Source organism: Thunnus maccoyii, unplaced genomic scaffold (assembly GCF_910596095.1).
Source record: "Thunnus maccoyii unplaced genomic scaffold, fThuMac1.1, whole genome shotgun sequence".
Lineage (NCBI taxonomy): Eukaryota > Metazoa > Chordata > Actinopteri > Scombriformes > Scombridae > Thunnus > Thunnus maccoyii.
The window spans coordinates 2,285,106-2,306,234 of record NW_024757900.1 but is presented as its reverse complement, the minus strand read 5'-3'; the positions used below and the strand labels follow the sequence as shown (position 1 = coordinate 2,306,234).

General features: G+C 40.5%; 1 long non-coding RNA gene across 1 annotated transcript; it reads right to left on the bottom strand.

Annotated features, from left to right (window-relative positions):
- Positions 1-14,456: 14,456 nt before the first annotated feature.
- On the bottom strand, positions 14,457-21,097 carry LOC121893583. Its single transcript, XR_006095323.1, has 3 exons — positions 21,010-21,097; positions 15,544-15,831; positions 14,457-14,634 (listed from the first exon to the last, which is right to left on the bottom strand). It is a non-coding gene; the product is annotated as an uncharacterized LOC121893583 (long non-coding RNA).
- Between the last annotated feature and the right edge of the window lie 32 nt (positions 21,098-21,129).

Genomic DNA, 21,129 nt, shown 5'->3' with positions numbered 1-21,129 from the left:
GCCCCAAGCGCAGCCTGAAGTCACACCTGCTTCCCTACCACCCATTCATGTACATGTTAACCAGCCTCAGGTAAATCAAGGGCCCCCCTATAGAGGACAGCCGAGGTCAAGGGGAGGAAACTATCACCCAGGGAGAGGAAGAGGACAAAATCCACAGATGAACAGACAAACACCGTCCCAAAACCAGTCCGACCCAAACCAAGATGAAGAAATGTTGTGTTGGGGGTGCGACCAGAAAGGACACCGCCGAAGGGACTGCCCCACCAATCCATGGGTGGAACCAGCCAAAGAGCAGGCATGCTAAAACCAACAAAAAGTCCGTGCAACACACCAATTTTTCCTATCAAGAAACCACACTCCAATGATTATCGATTGGTACATGATTTGCGTGCCATTAACGCTATTGTAGACGCAGAAACGCCAGTGGTCCCAGACCCACACACTCTGTTATCTAATATTCCTCATGATGCCTGCTGGTACACAGTCATTGATCTATGTTCAGCATTCTTCAGTGTACCATTGCATCTAGACTCACAATACTTGTTTGCCTTTACATATAAAAAACAGCAGTATACAGTATACACGTCTTGCGCAAGGCTACGTGGACAGCCCATCAATTTTTAACAGAGTTCTAGCCAATGATTTGCAACATCTAAACGTCACTAGCACAGTGCTACAGTATGCAGATGATCTGCTGGTTTGTAGTCTGACAAAAGAACAATGTGTACAAGACTCACTCTCAGTTCTACAGGCTTTAGCAAGAGGGGGACATAAGGTGAGCAAAGACAAACTGCAGTTTTGCCAAACACAGGTAGAGTATTTAGGAAGACAGCTATGTGGCAATAAACAAGCAATTGCTCCCTCACAAATCGAGGCAGTATCAAAAGCTCCAAAACCTCAGACAGTGGGCCACATGCTGTCATTCCTGGGAATGACTGGATTTAGTCAACCGTGGATCTGCGACTATGCTATAAAAACAGCCCCACTACATGGCCTAATTCATGCTGCAGGACAAACAAATGGCTCAGCTGAGTTGCAATGGACTGCTGAAGCTGAGGGCGCATTTTTGGCTTTAAAACACGACCTGCAACAAGCACCAGTGTTAGGTAATCCTAACTATGCTAATGTTTTTCATTTATATGTTGCAGAAAAAGCAGGCTATGCGTGTGCGGTACTAATGCAGGATACTCCAACAGGTAAGCAACCACTAGCATACTATAGTACCAAATTGGACAACATTGAAACAGGTCTGCCACCCTGCTATCGGGGTTAGCAGCAGCTGCCTTTGCCTTTCAGAAGGCATCAAATATCACAATGGGCCATCCAACCATTTTGTACACATCTCATCAGCTGCACGCTTTGATCACGAGCCCCAGATTTGTGTTAACACAAGCAAGACAAACAGGCTATGAGGTAATCCTCTCAGTCCCAGAACTCACAGTTCAATGATGCACTATAGTTAATCCAGCCACACGCATGATGCTGCCTATAGAAGGCACACCACATGATTGTGTCCAGTCTACAGATGTGTTCCTACATCCTCGTCAAGACCTACATAACCAGCCTATAATTGCAGAACTTACACTTTTTGTAGATGGTTCTTGTTTCAGGGATGCTGCAGGAAACCATGCTGGATATGCTATAATACAGTTGCATCCCGATGATACCTTTACGGAAGTACAAACATTGAAATTGCCTCAGCCTTGTTCAGCACAATTGGCAGAATTAAGGCTTTGACTGCGGCATGTCATTTGGCTGCAGACAAAACGCTGAATGTTTATACAGACTCACAGTATGCATACGCAGTATGCCATGTTCATGGAGTTATTTGGAAACAAAGAGGTTTTTTGAGAGCAGATGGCTCCCCAGTAACCCATGGGGAGGCTATATCAGCTCTATTGGAAGCTATACATCACACTAAGGCACTAGCCATCATCAAATGCGGAGCACACCAAAAAACAAACTCATTGATTGCCAAGGGTAACAACTTGGCAGACGAGGCTGCAAAACGTGTAGCTACGTCCACATGTATGGGACCACAGCTAGTGGCAGAAGATTGTGAACCCCTAACAAACTTAGCATCCCTTATTGCAGCACAACAGCAGTCAGGTCCATATGCACACTCTGCATGGCTCCAAAGGGGGGCGGTTAAAATAACAGATGAGGGTCCCTCACAGGGGCTATGGCGCAGTGCACAAGACCACTTTGTTCTCCCCACATCACTGATACAAATTGCAATTCGTGATGCACATGGTCAGGACCATTGTGCAAGGGGGGAGGTATTGAGAAGGCTTCAGAAGGTATGGTGGTCGCCATATTTAGCGGCTATGGTGGATAGAACATTGCATGAATGTGAGGTGTGTGCACAGCATAATGTAAGGAAAGCATTTTCAGCACCAATAGCACACATCCCACCACCAGAAGGACCGTTTCGCCACTTAATGTTAGATTTCATAGACATGACAGAACGAGTAAAAGGGTTCAGATACATTCTGGTGGTAATTGACAGATTCAGCAGATGGATAGAAGCGATCCCGACGAAAGGTCCAGACTGTAGTTCAGTAGCTAAATTCTTGTGCAAAGAGGTTTTTCCGAGATTTGGAATACCAGATACTATCAGTTCTGATAATGGGCCGTCATTTGTAGCAGAGACACTCAAAATAGCCTTAAAGATGTTAGGGATCAAACAAAAGTTTGGGTGTGTGTACCATCCACAGTCTCAGGGGGCTATGGAAAGGGCAAATGGTACCTTAAAGACGAAGCTCAGGAAAATTATGGCAGATAGCCAATACAAGGTTAACTGGGTGGATGCTTTGCCGTTGGCATTGATGTCTATGCGAACACAAGCTAACCGACTAACGCATCTAACACTGCATGAATCGCTTACAGGGAGACCGATGCCGGTTCCCTATCGTAGGGGGCCATATGAAGGGCCACCTCTTGAACAATGTGAAAGAGAACTAACATGTTATCTGCAACATCTAACTCAAATACACAAGGTTGTGTTTCAACAGATAAAAACTGTGGCTGAGAGCAAGGACGTGGAAATCCCAGAACAACTGAGGACTGTCGAGCCTGGTGATTGGATCTACGTGAAAGTATTCAAACGAAAGTGGGATCAGCCAAGACGAGAAGGACCGTTTAAGGTGATCCTAGCTACCCCAACTGCACTGAAAGTAGAGGGTAAGAGATTTTGGTTTCATCTCAACCATTGCTGCAAAGCACGAAGTCCACAAGAACCAGAAAGGGACGGCAACGCCTCCCAACTGGAAGATAGACAACAGCACCAACAAGAACCAGAAAGGGACAGCAACGCCTCCCGACTGGAGGATAGACAACAGCACCAACAAGAACCAGAAAGGGACGGCAACGCCTCCCGACTGGAGGATAGACAACAGCACCAACAAGAACCAGAAAGGGACGGCAACGCCTCCCGACAAGAGGAGAGACAGCAGTGCGGGCCTCAAGGAGAAAGAAGATCACAAAGATTAGCTGCTAGACGTAGAGAGTCAGTAAGCAGTGGGAGGAGAGACAGATAGAGGGTCAACTAGTGGTGAGCCATTGAATGTAACCCACAGAGTTACTATAATTGGAAGACAAGAGCATGGGAGAAGTCCAGGGAGTAACAGACGGAAAGGGTTGCTACTAGTAGTTTTGGGGATGGGTTTAATGCTCACTAGGTATAGTAGCACAGGAAGAGTGTCAGAAGAAGAGCAGTTGGAAGAGTTCACCCTAGCCACAGGCCTAGTAGCAGCATTAGAGGGAAAGATATGGAAGGAAGAAGTAATTGCACTCACATACATAAGATCAGCCCAGTACAATCAAACCCTAACATTAGGACCTGGAGACGTGAAAATAGACACATATGCAGTCCACCAACAATGCCTGACAGAGGGGATAGTACAAATACGGGTGCAATGCTCTCACAATCAGTGTACAAACATAAGGTCCAATCGCACAATGACTGCCGAAGAAGCGATCAAATTGACTCGGGTGTATGTGAACCATCGTAAAGTTAGAAGCTTGCAGGAAACAGTGCACCAAATTGATGAAGAGGAGGTATTAGGATGGGAGAGCAATTTGTTTTATCAATTGGTAAAATATTCTGCTAGACAGGTCAGCCAACATGCTTGTATTACATGCTATAACTCAAAAAGACTGCCAGAAATAAAACCAATTCCAGGGATAAAAGAGGAAACATGTTCGAATAAATCCACTTGCTTTGCATACTGTGCAACGGTAATGGCAAGTTGGGAGAGTATAACAAATATGAATTGGACTAAAAATACATCTATATGCCCTCAATGAGTAGATAATGAACTGAACACATGGACACCATCCTTAACTAAAATAACCAAAAAGATAAAACATCCCTTCTGTATAACAAGGGGACAAGAAATAAAAAAGAAAATGGTAGCGCTCAATAGTAAGCTACTGCAACAAACTGAAAAGATAACATTGGAACAAATGGGGGCAATGATGGATAATGTTAGCAACTTGGGAATAGTGCTAAGTGTAGAATCAGTAGATGGTGTACGGCTAAATTATAGGTGGCTGCGTATGCCAGAACAGGGGAGAGCTAAACATCTACCAACCAACATGCCTAACTTTATATTTAGTACTACAAACACTGTGGCAATACAATGTGAGCAAGTTATAATAGACCAAGGGCTAGCACTGATTGTTATGAACAATCAGTTCATCTTACCATCCCTAGACAACAGCACAAGACCACTAGCAGATATATTTTGGCTGTGTGACGACAACCAACAAGTAAAAGTAACGTTACCTAAAAAGTGGACAGGGATATGTGCGCCAGTTATGGTAACCGGACAAGTTACTGTAATTAGTGAGCAAGTAGCAAAAGATAGAACAACCAAAAGAATTAGGTGAACGGCTCAGACTCCATGGAAATTGGATGATAACATATATATAGCATGGAACCAGGAGCCGATTGGAGTACCAAAAGACCATCAGGCGGTAGGGGAAGACTGGATAAAATCAGGACAAGGAACAGGGTGGATACCCATAGTGGGAACAATGATAAATTCGCAATATATCGTTTACAACAGCCGATGGGTGAACTACTTATGGTATAATCAGCAGCGCTTCATAAATTGGACTCTGTCAGCTTTGGAAGGTGTAAACCTCCAGTTACATGCTACTACTACAATGACCTTACAGAACAGATTTGCAATTGACAAAATAATGGCTGAAGAACATGGAGTCTGTAGTTACTTTGGAGACGAGTGTTGTACAGTGATACCTACAGTGACAGGAAAAGATGGCAATTTAACATAATTATTGAATAAAATAAAAACCCTCAGAGATGAACATGTGACAAATTCTAATTGGAATACCAAGTCTCAAGCACTATCCCAGCTTTGGGACTGGCTAAGCAATCTATCCTGGAAAAAGATCCTACAGGTGGTGGGAATGTTCATGGGGGGCTTCTTATTGATAGTAGCCATCATCGTGTGTTGTATACTACCCATAATTTCAGCCATGGTCAACAAAGCCACAAAAATGCTTCCCGGACAGTTCCCCTTACAAATTCAGGGGCACGTGACTCTAGAGACAGGATTAGACAACTGGTATGACAATGAAATGCAGGACAGTCAGACAATATTTAAGTAGTTATGAAGCGCAGACAGCGAAGAGGAAAACCAAAGTCACAACGATCACACGAATATCATAAATACCTACAGAACTTTCTGAACCAACTACCTTTTGGGCCTGTCCCAGTAATGCAGTCTAAAACCCACCTCCATCAGACAAATCAAAGCGTGCATTCAAAAGATTTCCCATTGCCCGTATCCCCTCACAATATATACATATGGTCCATAAGTCTAATGCATGGAAAATTCAATCCTATCAAATGGAACAAGGCATTGTGGTGGACTGTGCTAAAATCTCATTAACATATGAATATGATTTAGTAACAGCAGGGTATAATCAGGCAACAGCAAGATATTACTATATTCTATGGAGAAGACATATTGTTTAGCACTCACATGTTCCTACAAAGATATGGTAGGGCAGGACTAGAACGACTATCAACTAGATACGAGCAGAAGTATAAAAGGATACTTGAGTTATGGCAGCTTGGCAGGGAGATGGAGGCTGAAGCAGAGGAGGAAGAGGAGTAATAGCTGGCAGAAGTCTGTGTCAATCCTCATTATGTGATGTTCCACCCTAGATAGACATGGCTGAACAGTGGCTGTACTATTACAGCATGGATGGGCAATCCAATGCAGATTACCAGGATGGCCTACACATGCCAACAGGACCAACGCCAGGGGGAAATGCAGCTCCAGATCGGGCTGGTGTGTATACCTGGACATTCCAGCCATTATCAGCAGAACCCACCTGGACCGAGAGCCGGCCACCTCAACCCTCCGCATCATACGAGCCACTTTCGACAGGACCCACCTGGACTGAGAGCCGGCCACCTCAACCCTCCACATCATACGAGCCACTTTCGACAGGACCCACCTGGACTGAGAGCAGACCACCACCACCCTACAAGCCACCATCAACTCCATGGCTCTTGAGGAGCAGGACCTGCCAGGAACAGCAGTTCCCGCCATTGGAACCTATGCAGTACTTATAACTGCACTGAATCAGAAGGCATCAAAGGGGGGAAGGGCGTCAGCTCCACTATTAAACGAGAAATTGATAACAACCCAGTGGTGACTGACCTGCTGCCCGCTCCACCCTCCTTGCGGGAAGGACCAAAATCTAGCCCTTCAACTTCAACTGACTCGTTGACAGAATTGAAGCCAGCACCAGCACCCCTTACCAGCCCAATATCCCCAAGACCACTGCCTCCCCAGAACAAAGCTAAGGGCATGCCTGCTACCCCCATTCTACGACAGTTGCTTGAGACCCCTATAACCCAGCAACGACCTCCCACAACCCAGCAATGTCCACCTGTCAGCTATGCACCGCGGAGAGCCCCTACTCGAAGAGAGGTGGGTGCTATGCCAGCATGGCAATACAAGGCCCTTGTGAGCTCCAGCCAGACTCCGGAGGAAGCTGCACAATTACGCCAAATACGGAAAGTGGAAAAGGCCCGTCTTCTCCAGGAGCGCACTCGCATCTCACACAGACAACTGAAGGAAGAACAGCGTCAGTGGATCATATAAAAGACTCGCTTGACAGCTGAAAGAGGAAAGGTGCCAACTACTGATGGAGGTGACAGACCTTCTGCGCACCAATAGAGATCTCTGGTGAAAGAACAGAGAACTTACTGACAGCAACAAGGATATGAAGGATCAACTAGCCATGGTGGGATGTCACAGTGCTATGGGATTGGGAGAACTGAGAGTCCATCACCAATCTCCATGTGACGGGCCCTCACTGTCTCCTACCACCCCACGTGGATCCTCCGCCCCTTCTACTCCAAGTCCCGACTATAGCAGAGCAATTCGCTTTCCATAACTGACCATAGCACCACCCATCACACTGGCTACGCTGCCAGGGAGATATTGCCTCTGTGACTGCCATTGTGTAAAAATGAAGTACTAATGTGAAGGTAACCCACAGTACAGGAAAAATCCCTCTTATCCTATTTATGCCCCTCTACAGACCCTGCCGAACGAAGCCATACAGGACGGATAAAAATTGGAACCCAAATGGCTGTGCTACATCTCCTGCTACTATCTACTTTGCTGGTGAGGGTTTGGGGGAACCACATTATAACACATGGAGATACAACAGCTGAATATGGCGGAGACGCCTACTACAGATGTACACTACAGAACTCTACAAGTGTGCTCCAGGTCACATGGCAAAAACTGTCTGAAGATGGTTCCCTAGAGAACTTGGCCACCTACAGCAAGAAACATGGACCTTACGTAAATAATCCCTATCAAAAGACATTGACTCTTGCCCACTCATCTCACCGCTCCTCATCCATTGCACTGAGCAACATTACATGGACTGATGAGGGCTGTTACGTCTGTTCTTTCAATATCTATCCAAGTGGGTCTCAAAGACAGCAGACTTGTCTTCCAGTACAAGGACTGTCCGGAATAAGAACTGATGCTGAAGTGCTTGATAGCACCGCTGCAAAAGGACTTGTGAGGATTATGTTCAGTTGCTCAGCTACAGGCAAGCCTCCCCCGGAAATCCAATGGCTTTTTTCCCTTGGTAAAGGCCAGTAATGAGACTGCAGTCACAACACTGATGAATACAGACCACACGTTCACAAGCAAAGGCAATCTCACCCTGACAGTCTCTGTTGACTACGACGAAGATGTGTACTGTCTAGTAACATGGGGAAAGGAAGGTCAGACAGCCCAAAAGATTTTCTCTGCGAACAGGATACGCCCCAAACACGACGGTTGCTCCCCCCACAACATACAAGTCCATTGCGGCAGGGTTGACCACTGTGGTCATACTCTCCTTTCTGATTGTGCTGATGTATCACCTCAAGAGAGATGGTCTAACAGAACTGTGTCGGCCCCGAATCCCTAACCTTGCAGGACGTGTTATGGTCACCCAGGCACCTGCTTGTCCTCAGGAGATAGGACAGCTGAGTACTAACTGTCAATCTCAATGGTCGTCTGCAATGGAACGCAACGTATTCGAACTCCTACCACTGCCATGAATATTGTCAGTGCTTGTCCACCCTTCTGCCCTTGACAGAATTGGTAAAAGAAATCTTGTATGTAATAGATGACGCAACAGCATCCATAAAGGCAATTGGTAACAGAGTTAAAATGTATTTCAAGGGGCCTATGGGCTCAGATGAAACGTAAAGTAGTGCGTATTAAGCTTGCTATTACTTTAGGTCGCTTGACCAAAAAAACAGCATATTCTGCGATTTTGAGTAACCTTAAGTTACCTGTGTTATGTGAACATAACTGATTTTAACTGTACTGATTTTAATCAATAAATAAGTGTGCTTGATTGCATATAGTGATTAGTCATAACATCTGACATTTAGCTGCTAATGATAAATCAACATAGTCCTACAATCAACTAACTACTGTATTGTCCAATGATTGTTTTTGATTTGTTTTCCTTGCTACTTAAGACTACTACTAATGCTTATGGTACTGAAACTAAATGGATGTGCTTGAACCCCTATGACTTTGATGTATTTGTCACCCATTCCCCATATTGCAGGATCCCTGTTATTAAGATATGACATGGTATGTGAACCTGAATACAGTGTACATATATATCGATTGGCAATGGGACCTTATCATCCCCAAGCATTATCGATGGGACTTTTAGTCCCAAAGGGGGGAAATGTGATGTATTTTCATTAAAAGTCATTGGTGTGCTTAAAGACAATATTAAGCTATGCAGATTGATTTTATAAGTTTATAAGCAATAAGGGCTAGTGTGATACAATTTGTATTGGTGTAGTTATAATCTCATGAACCATATTTAATCACAATGTACGTATAGAGGCACGGTAGAAGAATCATAATCATACACTGGAGAAATTTGAGTGTGTTTGTATTACATGTCACTTTGCTTGGGTCTGCTAAAGTCTTCACCTTTAAAAAAAAAATACTCCCTGGAGGAGATCAAGAAATAAGGGTGTAAAATGACTAGAATAACTAGTCAGAAGACAACTTGGCAATAATGGTGTAAAATGATTCCCAATACTTATATAAAAATTGGATATTATCAGGTAGAATTGAATATGCCAGTACATATCCTCAAATAGCTCAAAACCTGTTTTGAAGAGTTTTGACCAACAACGAGTGACGGAGATAAAAAGTAACATAATAATTGGTCAAAAATTAAGGACGGTGGATGATAAGGTGTGACCTAAGCCAAACCAAGGGTATAAAAACAATGCCCCAAAGAAAAAAACTTCGGAGCGATTTGGTTCGTTGTAAAAGCGCTGATTGCTCCCCTTTTTTGCCGGCATTAAAGAACACTTTCCTGCTTGGACCTCTGACTCCCTTTTTATTTTCAAAAGAGAGTTTTTTGCTCTGGTACATTTTTCTGCAACAATGTGATACAACAGATGTACCATAGTTTTAGAGAAAACATACCTTTTGTCTTGTTTGCATTTAGACTCAGACATGATTGATCAAACCAATGTGTGATCCTTTCCAATGCAATTGTTAGCTTAGCAGCAGTTAACTCAGCTGTTTTTGCATGTATGTACACAACAGTGTCATCTGCATACATTTGTAGTTCTACATCATGAAACTGTTGAGGGAGATCATTAATATATAGGCTAAATAATAGGGGACCTAACACTGACCCTTGTGGAACACTCATTGTGCACTTCATGTTACTGGACAGTGTGTCACCAACTTTAACACATATTTATTAGATAAACATGAAGACATCCATGCCAGTGCTCTAGATGAGAAGTTAAAGTTAGAGAGTTTCGATATCAAAACATCATGATTGACTGTGTCGAATGCTTTACGCAGATCTAAAAATACAGCTCCAACTACTTCTCCTTTGTCAAGTCTTGATTTAATTTGCTCTATTAAGTTCAAGGTAGCAGTTTCAGTGGAATGATTTGCTCTAAAGCCAAATTGCATACAATGTAGACCAAAATTGCTCGTATTAAGAAATGTTGTCAGTTGTTTAATGACAACTTTCTCAGCAACCTATGAGAGTACTTGCAGTATACTTATTGGTCTGTAGTTACTGGCTTCAAGGCGGTCTCCAGATTTAATAATAGGCGCGGCAATGGCACATTTCCAGTCATCAGGAAAGGAGCTGTGCTTAAAAGACAAGTTAATTAAATGAGCAATAGTGGGAGTTAAAATATCTTTGTGTGATTTGACTAACATGGTGTCAAATTGGAAAGCATCTCTACTTTTGGAGCTTTTAAAGGAGCTGATGATTTTGTTTACTCGTAACTCATTAATCTCTACCAGCTTGAAAACCTGGCCTGTAGCATCTATAGGAAAAATTTCCAGTTTCCTTTTTTGTAAATATTTTTCCTAACTCATATACTGTCGCCGTCTTGGATTTGACTGTCCCCATCTTTGATTTTTTGAGCCAGAAGTGGCCATATTTAGGTGAGAGGGTGGAGCAGACCCTAGCACTAGCTTCTAGCTTGATTATAGTACCAATTAGCACGGTGCATTTACAGTCTATGATTAACTGTGATAATGCTAATGCTAATTTTCAGCAGGCTTAAAACCATTAAAACAAAATGTACTTACCGGAAAAACTGAACAGCCGGCTCCTTAGAGGGTCTTTTAGTACACCCAAGTGCTGAACAAGACTATTTTAGACAACTAAAATGTTACAATTAACTTTCATTAATTGAAAACACGCTGTGAAATAGTGGCAGCTACACCTATACTCTGTGAATCTGGGGTTATACCATGGTTACGTTACATGATCAACGTTTTCACCGTGGTAGCGACTTGACAATCACAAGGTAGCCACACCCTAAAGCATACCCTGCTTTATTGTTTATTTTACTCTAAATGGGACAATGATTTACAAAATGAACACCATGATGTATTGAAGAAGACTTGAAACTAGTGTTTGAGAAATTGGTCTCATAGAACTCCATATAATTGGAACCAGTGGAGTCGCCCACTGCTGGCCATTAGAAAGAATAAGGGTTTAAAGAACTTATGCATTGTCTTCACTTTTCAGACCAGGAGCTACCCACTTGGGTGCACACAACAGTAAACATACACACACATAACAACAAGAGCAAACAAAACAAACATCAACACATTTAGACAATGTCAACAAGGCAACTGTGACTTACAGAAATGCTAATGTGTGTTTTAATGTAGATAATAGTTTGCCCAGCACAATGCTAGAAGTGCCTGGTCACCACCATGACAAAGTAATTTTAGTTCCTACCTGCCATTTTTTACCCAGGAGACATTTGTGTAATAGTAAGAGAGTATCGTGCTGATCATGAATGTATTGGTACTGATAGAGTGAGAAATCCACTGTGAATTCTAAATTTGGGTGTACTGCCCTGCCGTGTTGATGTTGTTGGTTAAAGAGGCTTTCCAAAGAGAAACTGTAGCCCACGCCTAGAGTGATTGGAGAAGGCTACTCACCAAGAAATCGGCATTACACCACACTATGATTGCAGTGTGAATTGATAATTTGATGCTGTGTTGTTTTTCTTATTGCTGTCTTGAGAGATGAGTTTACAGTATGTGGTTTTAATAGAGTTTTGAGAAGAACAATATTTGGAGTATCTGATTTTCAAGCTGGAAGACAGCTTTGGAGTATAATGGATGTGTATAATTTATTACACAAAAGCAAACAACAATAGATTTTATTATTGAGCAGTTGCTATGTAATTTATCCACATATAGATTACTCTGTCATCAAATATAAACTGTCTGTGAGCTGCAAACGTATGGACGCTACCTGAAATAACACACAGTCGCTGTTTTTGTGGGCTATATCTGGGACCAAGCAGTAAGGCTGACAATAAAACAAAGAAAACAAACAAAAAAAAAAAATTAAGAAAAAAACAAAACTAGCCCAACCCGAGGGCGATAGCCATACCTTTTTTCCTGTTACCACTTGCTCACTTGCCAGGGCAGACAAGTGACATCAACAAATGCATTTTGTTTTGCAAAAAAGAAAAAAACATGGCATGTCTTACAAGAACAAAAAAATATATTCTACAAAGACAAAAAAATATGTGACTTTTGGCAAAATCTTTCCACCATGATTGTGCCAAGAATACCTAACTGCAGACAAAATGGCAGACACAGAGGCAGACATATTGGACCTCCGCAGTTGACAGGAAATCAAGTTAGCAGCGGAAGCTTGTCTTCTTATTATGATATTTTCCCCCCAGTGAAGTAGCACATGGATTTAAAAAAAATATACAAAATTTATTCATTAGAAATATATTTGAAAGCTTAAAGGCTTTATACAGTATTTCAAATTAGAAAGTTTGCAATTAGTACAGATTTTAAAAATGGGATTTTAAAAATATAAAGTCAATTAAGTCTTTAAAAAGGTGCCAAATCTTTTAAATGTTTTATGTAATGTTTAAATTAATTTATTAAACAATTTCTTATAAAAAATGTATTAAACAGTGTAAATAGAGTATGCCTAACTCGAAGACCGTGTGAGCCACTGATGAAAGACAGTGACCCTCAGCACTTTTAGGGGAGACCAGGGATGGTTGTAACATTTTTGACATTTCTGTCTGTAGCTTGGAGCTCTTTTAAACCACTGCATTCAAAATATGATGTAAACTAGTGACATGTGTCTGCTATTAAATGGTGTAGCTTTTATCTATGCAACACAAACAGAAAATGCTTGGTTTAGTTTCAAACACAAGGAGTGAAATTTTACAACTGACCCCCCCATAGTCTGGGTTAGTTGTAACATACCCTGGGGTGAAATGTAACACTATGAAATAAGGATTATGACAAAAACTTAAGATATTTACATATTATTATTATTATTATTATTATTATTATTATTATTATTATTATTATTATTATTATATTTACTTTTTATTCAACACTTAAATTACTCTTTAACATAATTGGGATGTGTTTGTGTGTGTGTGTGTGTGTGTTTGTGTGTTTGTGTGTCACACTAACATTTGAACATAATAATAAAACTGAAAACAAATGTGCAAATGTGTGTGAGTATGTCTGTGTGTGTCAAGTATGTTAGTCACTGTCAGACTCACAGTGGTGACAAATGTATGGCACTCCTGGAGTGCAGGCTTTGTGGGCCCACAGACTACATGTCATACACCAAACCCAATCTTAGCTTTCCCCGCTCTTTTACATATTTTGATGCTCTCTTCTAAATGTTGAGAGGTACCCGCCCGTCAGTCTTTCTCTTTTAGGACCTAGGCAATTCAAGGTAAACATATAAATATAATGAAATGTTTTGCTTGGGGTAGGTTGCAACATTTTTTCACATGTTGTTACAACTAACCCAGACTCTTGTAGCCATGAACTAGTTTACCTTACAGCTAACAACTAAAACATTAGCACTAACAACTTGCATGAAAGATATCTACACAGACACATAATTAACATGATTTAAATTTGATGAGTTTATCTACAAAATAAATGAAGTAAAAAAAAAAAACTTTCTTACTTCAAAATTAGTTTTTCTCTCTAAAATGGGCTGTTTCTGCCACAGGGCGCTACTTCCTCATATTTTGAACAAGTACTAAATTGAGCATGTGCAGAGTGACTCAGGTGATTTGTAACTTGTTCCTGATTGGAGAAATTGAAAGTGTTACAACTAACCCATGTTACAACCATACCTGGTCTCCCCTACTACGTCAAATCAAAATTAACCTAGCTATTACGTGAAAATAAAGATCTTTTATGTTTGGGGTCAAATTGCCCCCAGTAAACCTACAAGGTACTCTTATGGAAAAGACATGAAATCTGTGCTGGAAACCAAAATCAAACAGGGACATTTGTGCACAATCCTGTATTCCCTCTCTATCAATTCAATGTTCAATTCAAAGGGCTTTGTAGGCTTTATTTTCATGGGGAACATGCATTTACATTGTCAAAGTAAGTGTGAAATAAAAACGAATATAATTGTGATTTTGTTCTCTGCTAGTTTTGGTTTTATTCAAAAAAATGCAGCTGCAGTTGCACCAATCTGCCACTGGAAGTCGCTGTCCGACCACTCTGAAGGGGGAAGTTCAGCGTGTAGCGTCTGAATCCAGAGAATTGAAAGAAAAGAGAAGCACACAGTTAATGTCAAAATGACAGAAACAACTAAAATAAAACCATAAACCAATTGATCATCTGTACACATGTGTTGTATTAGCAATCTGTGATAATAGGCGTCACTACTATGTTGAGGTAATTTAGCCAGAAACAGCTTGTTCTCTCATTGAGAAAACGCTGCTAAACCAAACAGTTTTAATTTTTAATACATTAGCAACAAACATTCATTACTCGTCTAATATGACTTAAAACATCCATTCAGTTTGGTCATTAGTCTATTCTGCCTACCGAGAGATTTGGCTACTCTGCGATTCACCAAAATAGCTTTACTTTGACTTTTACAACCAGTTAATCAGCGTTATTTACTACAATCATTTACTGAAACACTGCAGACAACTGCAGGGGAGCGAAGCAAGTCTGACAGCTGAAACTGTATTAAATTAATTGCAAATTATATCATTAATAAGCTGAATTGAGCAAAATCCCCTCTTCATAAATAACATATCTTGAGGTTAAACAAATAAATTGTGGAGGTGTCATTAAAGTGACTTTATCCGATAACACACTGCAATCTCTAAGTTAGTTAGTTTGTACTCAATAGTACAGCATCCATTTTAAACTCATTTGAACTCAGGATTCATTTACACAGATATTTTTTAAAAGTGCTTGCGTCACCTGCAACAATAAGATAAAAATCGTTAACGTTAAATACTTGGGGCCGCTTTGCATTTTCAAATCATTTTCTCCATATCGTTATACCTGTACTTGCTGGATTCTTTGACATGTTAAAGTTTAACAGACAACATTGAATAAAACCTTAAAAAAGCCAACAAACTTTTTAAAAGATCCTTAATCAATTGTATCTCACCGCTGTAAAGTCTTCCCACCTTCTCACCTTTTCTGCCACACATGCACAATGCAGATGTTCATGCAAAAACAACATGTAGAGGACAAACTTCCGCTGCTAAGGTCACGTGATTTCCTGCGAAGGCGGAGGTCCAAGATGTCTGCCTCTGTGTCCACCATTTTGTCTGCATCCAGGTCCCTCTTGATTGTGCTGAGGATTTTCTCACAAATGTCCTGAGTAATTCGTCTTCTACAACAGCAGGTGGCATTATGAGTCAATTTAAACACTCCAGGAGGTTAAGCAGAGCAGAGCCGATTGAACAGCCACTGCCAGCCACTGTGGACAAGAAGACTTTATTTATATAGGACCCTTCTTAACAAAGAAAAAAATAACATTAAAAATAAAATTAAACACCAAGATCCTAAAACACAGAGGGATTTAAGAATTTTTTTGTAGATATTGAAGGTCTGATGATTTGATTGTGAATGTTGTTTAAGATGCTTTTTATCTTGGACTTTTTTTGTTGTTTGGAATTGTACTGTATATGAATGAAATTTGTGCTGTATGTATTTGTATGAGTTTCAAAGTATAAATAATTGTATGCATGACACAATAATAAAAAAAATCATTCATTCAGGTAAAATAAAAAACTAGTTTATTAAAATTGCTTTTTTAGATGGAAGAAACCTCTAATTTGGTAAAGTATGTGAAGACCTAACTACACCTAAGGTTTGAAAATTTCATCATTAACAGATTTTTATCAGGAAGTTTAAAAAATAGAAAGAAAAATGGGAAACAGTTTGGACATTCTTTGGATACTACATATCACATTTCAAAATGGTGTCCAGAATGGTGAGTCTGCAGTGATATAACATGTCTTAATGTAATTTGTGCTGTAAACAAAAATTTTCTATTTCATTCAATTTTTGAAAACATTTCACCAAAATATTTGTCAATACACCCGAGAAAAGCAGAGGGCTACTGCACAAAACCTACATAGCTGGGATTAAACGGGGATTTTCCAGTTATCCTGGCTGAATTTAGCCATGCTGAAACCTGCTGAAACTGGGGTTGTCTTTATGCCACCACAGCAGAGTCTCAAGGCCTGACATTGAATTGTATCCAACTTCTTTAGTAATGTATTTGATGCAGACTGATAAATTATGTAGCCATAGTCTAGAACTGCCCTGATTAACCCTATATATACGGTCTTCAGAGAAAACCTACTTGCTCCTATGGCAAGCCATTTTTACATTCAATCGAACCACACTCCTATCTGCGAAGGCCCTATTGTATCTGAAGGAATTATTAGGGCCCAAGCACCGACAGTGCGAAGGCCCTATTGGAATTCAAGGAAGTAGTTTTATTAGGGCCTGAGCACTGGACGCCTTTCCTGTGGTGGCACAGTGAATTTCGATGTTTCCCCATGAACAAACAAAGTGTTATTACTTGACTCTGCATGATCAGATCTTTTCCAAATTTCCCATGCTTGATAAGGGTCCAGGTCTGAGGGCAAGTACAGGCTCATATTGAGTCATATTCATAGCACCACCTATTGGCAACAGGAAGTCTTAAGCACCACTCTTTTGCTAACTACTCCTAGCAGGTTAGCAAAAAACACATAAAATTTGGTCAGCCAAGGTGTAAGACCTTGACGATGATAACTCCTGAAGCTTTTGAGCAGGGCTAGGACCCTATTGTTTCTCATGTGTTTGTTTGTTTGTCTCTTTCTTTCTTTCTTTCTTTCTTTCTGTCTTTATTATTGCGCCACTTAAACCCTAATTTTCACCCCCTAAACATGCTCAGAAACTCACCAAATTTGGCACACACATCAGGTCTGGTGAAAAATTTGATAAGATGTAAAATTAACCCCCAAAGTGCCAAAATGTGCTCTCTAGCGCCACCTATGTAACTAAAATGGCCACCACAGCCTGTGGGAATGTTGTAGAGAGATCAAACCAAAACTCAATTATTTATCTCATCAAGACCTACAAATCATAGATGACAGCCCTGACCTAAATCCAACAGGAAGTCCGCAATTAGCCTTTCAAAATAAGACTTTGCCCCAATTTTGGCCCTCGAACAAACGCTATCTCCTCCAAGGGCGTTAATGGTATCAAGCAGTAAATGTTCAAAAAGGTGTGGGTTCGCTCATACTCTCAATTCAAATATATGACTATTTTTCTGTTTCCAGCTGCAGTTACTTATTGTCTCTACACACCTGTCAATCAAACTTTCAAAATAAAGGCACACCACACTTGTAAGAAATATCCCTCACTTTTAAAATGCAAAATGATTTGATTTTTGATTTTTTGATTTTGGAACAAAGATTCTTTGATGTGCATGAAATACAGTGAGTTCCTTGCTCTTATCATTATCGACACAATACATATTTTTTCAAATTTTTTTGCCTAGCTGGAAGTCGGCCATTTTTGATTTTGTGCTTCAATTTTCATATTACGAACACATTTGAGACCATTAGGTTGTGCAAACACTCATGAAACTTTGTACCTATGTTCGAATTAGTAAGTATTGTGATTAGTATCATAATCGGGCTTGGGCATGGCACATCAGCTTTATAGCGCCCCCTAACTACTTTTAGCATTTTTGAGGTGCTAGGTGTGCTCGAAAACTCACATAACTTTGCACATGTACCAAAAGTGGTGTGACTTGATATCGGATATGGGTCTTGGGCATGGGTGTGGCAAAATGGCTCAAGGCGCCCCCTAGAAAATTTCAAAGTCAAAGCCCCCAGCTTTAATTTTGACGTAGATTTATGAAATTTGGTTGGCAGACGTACCATCAGACTTAAAAAGACCTCTTGGAGCCACACCCTAAGTCCAACAGGAAGTCAGCCATTTTGAATAAACTGCATTTTTTCGCAAAGTGAAGCCATTGTCAGACGTTGTATTTTAACAAACTCCTCCTAGAGATTTAATCCGAGCAACTTCAAATTTGGTAGGTTACAATTTAAGGCATTTGCAATGCTAAATTGGGAAGCTTTTTATATTTCATAGAACACCCTTAGCATGGTGTGCTGGGGAATTTTGTCCAAAACATGTTGGGGGCATTAAACAGGAAGTTGTTGTAACTCCATTTTACATTGTCCAATGTGCCCCAAATTTCCCATGTTTGATAATAGTCCAGGCATGAACACACCTACATGTCAATATTGACTCATAGTCATAGCACCACCTACTGGCAAAGGGAAATCAGCTGTATGTGAAAAACATGATCATTAACATGAAATTTAAATGGTGTTGTCTACACATGATATACAGAGTGACGTATGTTTAGTGGTTGTTGTCTAGCGCCACACAGTGGACACAGGAGGTGAGAGTTTTTTCCTACATGCAATTTGCATTATTCATGAAAATATGTATCCACGTCAGTTGCCCTCTGTTAAATGTATTGCTGCAATTATATTTCACTTATGTAGTATTGCCTACATTCAACAGGAATTGAGGCCTAAATGACACATAGGCCCTGTTTACACCAGGCATTATCATGCGTCTCGGGCCGATCACAAGTGGACAGCTCTAAGTACAGGTGTGAACGCACCAAAGAAACATTGAGGACGCACTGAGACCACATGCAAAGGTGGTCTGGGCCGCATGTAGCCACATCCTTTTAGCAGTATTAAACGCAATGTGTCCTGGGCCAAAAGGACCGCCTACTCAGCTAACGTCCTAAATTTTCAAGCAGACGAGGTACAAGAAGTGCATTGCTGCTTCCTGGTCTGTGAACCCTCCGTCCAAAGCTGTGTTCAAATTTGATAACAGGATAAAGACATGCATTATTCTGTTTTTCCATTTTTCATGTGAATTAAAAAATGTAATCCACTTCTCGTTTCTTTCCTGTTTTTCCCGTTCCACTAACCCGTTTCCCTCATCTAATTGACGTCTGGAATAGAAATGAAACCATTCATTTTTCGCTTGTCTGTCTAAAAAATATTTCAGAAGCTAAACGTTGCTGGATAATTTCCTCTGTCCTGTTAAATTGATAACTACAGTTTTTTAGTTTTGCTGCGCTGCTCGACAAAATGAGCTCAGGATTTATCAGGAGGACGGCTGCCTTACTTTAAACAGTTTCACTGTATGAACCTGGACTGTGTGTGTAACAGCTGACCTACTGTATGTGTAGACGAACACAGGACATTAATTAACATTAGATCCTGACCGATGCTGTCAGTGTGTCGGAGATTTAAATAATCAATGAAGTTATGCTGCTGTGCCTTGTGCGTAGGCTAAATGCGCACAGCGTCTCTCAATGGGGAGATGCAGTTAAAAACAACAACAAATTTGGTCTTTGCAAAAGGAAATGATGTCCATGTTTATTTTCATATAGAGTGGAGAAGTGAGATCTGATCACAAGTGGTCACTCACGACACGTGGAGACGCATGTTAATGCCAGGTGTAAACAGACTAATGCATTGTATCATGCATTGCATTTGTTTATCCTGTTGTCAAACAAGTTTAACAGATGAAGGCATATGGCACATTTCATTCCTGTTAAAAAGACGGACAGTGCGTGAGTCCAGTTAGCAATGATCCTTGAGCAGGTACCCACCTTTTCCAATGTAAGTTAATGCCGTTGTGTTTTCTGTTTTGTGGTTGTGGTTTCTGTTTTGCCGTTGTGATTTCTGATTTGTTGTCATGTTTTCTCTTTTGTTAATTTGAATCGCAATTTGTTGTGTTTTATTTGTGTTTTGTGAATTGTTGTTATGATTCCCTATATATCTCGGGTATATATATTTCGCTGTTTTGTGAGTTATGTTTTCCTATTTCCTGTTGATTTGTGATTTGCTGTTGTGATTTCCTATAGACCTATGCCATTGTGTTTTTTGATTTGTTATTGTATTTTCCTATTTGCTGTTGTGATTTGCACTTCACGGCCACGACAGATTTACAACAATTTCAGGCAGTTGAGAGTTGAGAGTATGAGAGAAATAAGTTTGTTTTATAATTTCCAACTTTTTCATGGGGAGTGATGTACATATCTTTCAAGCCCCGTTTTTGTGCATACGCAAGTTATAAATGAGGCCCCCGATGACTAACAGACGTGTTAAATCACCACAAAAGAAATTCCACTCAACTGAATGGGGGTAGGAGATAGGGAGAAATGTCCATTACATATATATATATATATATATATATATATATATATATATATATATATATATATAGCTATTTGTATCGCAATAAACGTGGCATCTTATACTATATCATGTAAACAGAAATGTTTATATTGAAGTAAATGCCTATTTGATCCTTGGTGTCCTTTTATATTTTTGCCATTGCTATTGTATTACCGGGTCTTTTGTAATGCTCTACTGTGCAATTATAGGATTGAGTTGAGCCTATTTGTGTATTTGATGATGACGAGGGTTTGGCTACATCTATTAAAGAGGCTAAATAGCGTCAATATACAAGTGCCGCAATGAATAAGATAAAATGGTGCGTGATGAAAGGGCTTTGGTATAATAGTGTGACTGTATTTAGTTAATGAAATTACCTGATGGCATTAAACCGAACTTAAAGTTACTTGCAGCCTGTCTGTGCCGGGTATTCAGGTTATCTCGGCCTCTACCTGCTGGATAAGGTCGGTACCACATACACCACGCGGCGCCATATT